Genomic DNA, 6000 nt, shown 5'->3' with positions numbered 1-6000 from the left:
TTCGCTCTCCCGAATCGGCGCGTTCGCTGGGCGTTCTTGGCTGCGCTATCGTCACCAGCGTCGTTTCGTTCCCAAGTTACGTTACTACTCTATGAGGAGCCAAAGAGATGTAAAAGAAAAGAATTTTCATTCCTAGCGCATACCATCGCTGCTTACCACCGCGGCAATTGAAATAGCAGCTGGAGTAAGAACAGACACCGCGGGAGCGGCAAGGCATTACCCTCCTCCCGCCGCTGGAAGACTGCTGCTGTTGTTGCTCCCAGAATCGCTAGTATCACCGGCACCATCTTTCACATGACCGTGGCGACGGCTGAAACTACTACCCCCGTCGTGCTCATCTTATAACGCTATTCCTAGATCAGTTGTCTTTTCGATCTTACATTCCCCGCTGTATCGCATTTTCAGCGATGCTATCCAGTGTGTAGTGCTAACTAGTCAACCGACTCAACGCCCATATTCAAATATGTACTCTCGGACGGCAGGGAAAATAAGCTAAGATGTAATTATTGCTTGCTTCCGCCCGTTGCTTAGCCACCGACTTTTGCTGCGCGACTGCAGAACGAGATGGATAGAAAGAAAATGGTAGGCGGGTTCGGTCAAACGAAGGGCTAAGCAACAAAACAACGGTGTAGGCTTAGGAGCGTACTGTTCTGGACACCCTGTGACGAAGAATGTTCGCTATGCAGCGGCGGCTGCCAGTGGTCAACGAACAAACGGAAGTGAATCACTGGATAGGGAAAAAAACATAAAAGGTAGGGAGACGAATTGTTGAAAAGGAGACGCGAAATAAGAAGCACAAACGGCCGATTGGTGGTTTTCTTATTAGGCACCGGCGTTGCTGCTGCCGACATTGACTTACTTCAGACTGGGTAACGTACTAAAAAGCCAGCAGATAAGGAACCATTAATATACACACTAGCATAAGGGATAAACATAGTATCTTCTGCTTACTTTTAAGCAGAACATTTCCCAAAAAAGGGTACAGATGTCTAGTCGTGAGGTGGATCTACAGGCTGATAGCGATCACAGGTTCGATGAATTCACTGTACAAGAAAAGTAGACTCTAGTGGCATTATCGTACTGAAGGCGATGTTGCGCACCCATAATACAGGATATCAGCTTAAAATTGAAAAAACTATATATATGGTATAAAGGCCCTCTGATAGACGTGCGCATGCCGCTAAAAACTACCATGCGAACTTATTCTAATTTAAAAGTACCACTAAATCATAAATACACATGCTAGAGTCGTCTGACAAAAATTTTCAATTTGCAAAGCCGCGTCAATTTGCGCAGCAGTTGTACGCATATGGTTCACGGGGCAATTACGCTTACGACGAACTCCAGCCAACCTTAGTGTTACGTTCTTGATAGAAAATAGCACGATAATGCCCATTGACCTACAGGTACACTGTAACAATATTCCGCAATTTTTACCATTGACGACGAGAGCTGCTCATCCTTTCAGTAATCCTGATTCAATATGTCCAGTAGTTACCCATGGACTTCGTCGGTATTCAGTCGAATTCCTTTTCGTCAACTGAAATTTTGTAAACAGCAGCAGCGAGGATTGGCATCAGCGATGGACAAGATCGTTATTTGCATGGTGGAAACCAATGGCAAATTTATTGTGAGCTGTCACTCGTACTCACCTCGGTCAATTTTATCTCTCAAGGGCCGCCGGGGGTCATGGAGCGGGACGCAGCTACGGGAGTAGGGACAAGACGGCCCAGGGATTGTGAAGGACATTCTAAAACCGAGAACGTCGCTTGTTTGAAACGACCATTCAAGTTTGCCCTACGATATCGCTCTTCGTAGCATTTTCCCTTTTGGTAAAAGCCAATGATTTTCAAATGGGATTTTTAAACTGAAATCTTGAGCAGCACTGCAACTCAGCCGTAGGCAACCTATGGAAAACAATCAAATATCAAGTGAATATATTCATCTCTTACGAATATGTTCGGCGAATGAAAGCACCAGAAATGATGTCTTTGCTAATAGTACAGAAATAAACTTCGCTAGGGGCTCGGGTCGATGAAGAAGAGCCTTCAACTTTCGATCTCGAAAATCGTCAATCGAAAGCTGGCTTTTTCGTGAAAGGAAAAAGATAATCAAACGGAAACTAACTAATTATCGATGGTATCCACGGTTGCAGAAACTTAGGTAGCTGAAAAAGCATCTGCTTATAGATATATTAATATAGGTACCCAACGCAGGCATTCAAGCACTTAGGTCGCTCAGTGTCAAGTGTGAGGTAGTGACCTTTGTCTTCTCAATTATGATCTGTTCAATCGAAGTAGGCAGTATTATGATCCATTGTCATTCAGATAATAAGTTAATTATGTTGCTGCTGTATGAATCTGGGGTAATCAGGTCTATTAAGTCTCAAGCTACAATTTCGACACGATGTCGAGACTGGATGAATTTTTCATCTAATTTATAGAAATTTAAAAATTATATATAAATAGAAATTATTAGAAAAAAATGATAGTCCGTAGAAACAATGCCTAATAAATGCGCGGAATGATAGAGAGCCTTTAGTTGTAACTTCTGCTTTTTCAACACCGTGATCTTTACGACGTAAGGTGAAGCACTGTCATGCAGTAAGAGTGCTTTAGTCCTATTCACTAATCTCGACTGCTTAGTTCTTTGTTAGTTTATCATATCCTGCGATTGTTGACGGTGTCATTCAGTCGTAATCGACAAGCTTCGATTGATAACACCTCAATTAGTCAGCTAAGTGGTAGACCTCCGTGAAGTACTATTGTACAACATGTTTCTTTGCGTTAATTATTGACCATGCGATGTGTGAATTAGATCTAAGAAACGGTATGGTAGAAATACACTACAGTAAGCATCCGTCAACGCTAAAACTTGAGCCAATTACGGCGGCATTTTATGGCATCCACACCGCGCGATTTTGGTGGTTAAAAATAGGTAAGCCTATACTGTATTTTTAAATACTTCGTTACTTATCTACGCAGGGAAGCGTTCTAAATTTCCTAAGTAGAGCTTTCCAAACCAAAAGATTATGGTACTTTTAGTAGTACGTCACTGAATAGAAAAACTACAAGGCGCACTGTTCCCGCCGTTGTAGTTCTAAGATTGAACCCATATTCGTAAAGAGAATCGTGCTATCCGATCGATTTATTATGGCTCACTGCAACACTGCAATGGTAAAGGTTCCAGTGGCGATATCCGATTGAACAGTCCTAGACAGTTGGAAATAATTCAGACGCATATCCAAAACAACGCGGTTTTTCTTATATATGAGATTAATGTTTCTCTATTACACTGAAACACAAAATAAAAAAACCTGTTTTACATCAACAGGTAATAATCAGCACGTGATACTTTACAGATTGATAGGGCTGGTAGCATTGGACTCGTTCCGCAAGGTAGCTATACGGCGTAGTAAAACTTCCAGTATACATTTTTGGGTATCTCGTAGTTGAAATAATTTTTATGAAAATCAAGCAGAAATATTTTCGGACGTTTTTCTATACATATATCTATATAGAATTATACGTATATATCTATAAGGTTGTAGGGTACCTACTGTTATTTTCTACATTTAAATTAAGATAAGCAGTATACTTCTGCAATAAAGGTCGTCAAATAAAGCCTTATTTTTAGCTTTTGCATTTACTCGAATATTTTCAATCTGGAACGAGCAGTCTTCCTAAAGAGTATGTTATTTACTGATGTTGACTTTCATAAGAGATGCTTTGTTTTTCATCGACAGAACGCGGACAAATGCTTATTTTTACATGCAACACAGAGCGAGCATGATTAGTTCGGTTGTAGGCGGGGTAGGACGGGACTCACGTTTTCAAGAAAAACGTGTTGTTCTCTATAACCCCGGCTTTTTTGTCTTGATTTTTCACCAGGGTTTATTGTGGTATTGTTTCAAGCTGTAACTCACGTATCAAACTAAATAAATGCTTCGGGTTTTACTTCTGGTGCTGTCATTCAACGTTACCTCAAACGGCTGGCTCTTTCGAACCCGCGCTGAGAGGTGCCTGCACTGGGCTTCGAGTCTACACCGTCTTACCTATCTCTAGGTTCAGTAGACAAACACGTTGCCGCTGTAATATTATGGGGCTACGTAGAACGTTGATTAAACGATGAACCGCAAAGCCAGTTGCTAATTCTTCTTTTTTAATCTTTACTTACTTGTTTTGCTGTATGTCTACCAGTTCGACTTAAATATTCCGCACATATCTGTTATTTTTTCTCTACCTTATTATTCGTATCATATGAGCGCCAGCCCTACTGTAATTTAGCGTGACCCATAAAACTTAAATCATTTACAAGAGATAGTGGGACCCGTTTTTATACCATAAGTAAGTGTGGTTCGACTCAAAACAAGACTAGATGCCGACTGTATAATGGCTGAAAAGTTCAAAAAGGTTGAAATCGCAGGAAATGTTTCGGGTGGATACAGCATGTCATCTGTGCGTGTACAGCCCATTTATTTCATTCAGCTAGGCCAAACAACAAAAAGCTAGCTTAATCAGTACATGCAGCGCTTCCGCCTGCACTGAAAAGAGAGCTTTCTCATCAGCGTGGGCGATAAGGACAGCGCGTTCTTTACGGGGAGCAAAAATCAAAGTAAAATCTGGTTTAGTTGCGTCTTGCATTATTTATGGTCCTTCGTCCTGCAAGAGGCGTCATTTACGTTGGCATCTGCGCTTCCTTTCATCGACACATTTCAAGATGGAACCAATTTCATAACTCTTCTTCTTCCTCTTTGCAAATTCAGTCATAACAAACAAGCTTTGACGCCGCTTTCGGCTTTAACCTTGTCATCCGCTTATTTCAGAGGGCATCCTCTACACGCCCGGCGTTTGGTTTTCGACTGCAAATATCGTAATCTGCTAGTGTTGAGTATTACTATCGTACATGTCGTATAATCGAAAGAACCACAAGACAACAGGAACAGGATGATTTGGGAGCCCGAGAAAAGAGGCGAGACAGCGAATGAGCAGTTTTAAAAAAAAATAATCTCCTGCACGTTTTTTCGACTAGAGAAATGTTCTCCTAAATGCCCGGTCTTTCTCCTTCGCAGCGTTTTCTCCTTCACTGAGATGACTAACGATGCTCGCTTCCAAGCGCTACCTGCTTCCGTGCACAGATCCTACAGATGCAGCCGATACAACGTTCCACACCGGCTCCATTTGCCAGCCATACTTTACGCACTAACGTTGACTGTACATGGGGGCATCGATTCTTGTGACACCTTTGATGCCGACATGGACTCGTGTTCTTGAGATCATGTGACCAAGTTCGTCTCATTTGCTGCTGATGCCTTTGTTGGTGTCGCTGCTGTTGTTACCGCTGTTATCAGTGGCCTCACCGCTGGAGAGGTGGTATACGCTGGCAATATTAGGCCGAACGCCAGCAGTAGCCTTAAACCCCCTACCCCTTGTGTGTTTCACCCACTGCATTATGGTGATACTTTCCTTTGCAGTTTGCAATGATAGAACGAGTAACGAAGAAGACTGTCTGCCGGAAGTCGTAAGTTTGGTCCACGCTGTTCGTTCTCCATCTGCTATGAGAAAAAGCCGACTTTCACGAGCGGACGAAGGCGAATGCGGTTACGGCGGAACTCGTATGACCGAACTTGTACAACGCGGGGTGAAGGAATGATGCCGTTAGCAGACAGACTACTCACAGGACAGAAAGGACTGACAGCAATCTAGAAATGCAGCACTCCGTGCCCCGACGACGCATAGGCGGCACATTTGAATTTAATCAAATGCGCGTTGACGATACAGGACGAAAGACGACGAAACGGAAAAGCAAACGACGGATTTCCTATGCTTCTGTCGAGTTTGTGAAAGTAGGAAATACATTGACGCTGGAAAAGATTGCGAATATAAGAAAAGACATTGACATACAATGGGTAGCTGATGTGACAGTTACAATTAAGTTGTTGCAGTATGCGCATAAATTTTAGTAAACGTCAAACAAATACTAAGTGCGTTACGGTACGTC

This window comes from Varroa destructor, unplaced genomic scaffold (genome assembly GCF_002443255.2).
Source record: "Varroa destructor unplaced genomic scaffold, Vdes_3.0 BEIS01000007.1, whole genome shotgun sequence".
In the NCBI taxonomy this organism is placed as follows: Eukaryota; Metazoa; Arthropoda; class Arachnida; order Mesostigmata; family Varroidae; genus Varroa; species Varroa destructor.
The sequence above is the reverse complement of the archived record's forward strand: the minus strand, read 5'-3'. Positions refer to the sequence as shown.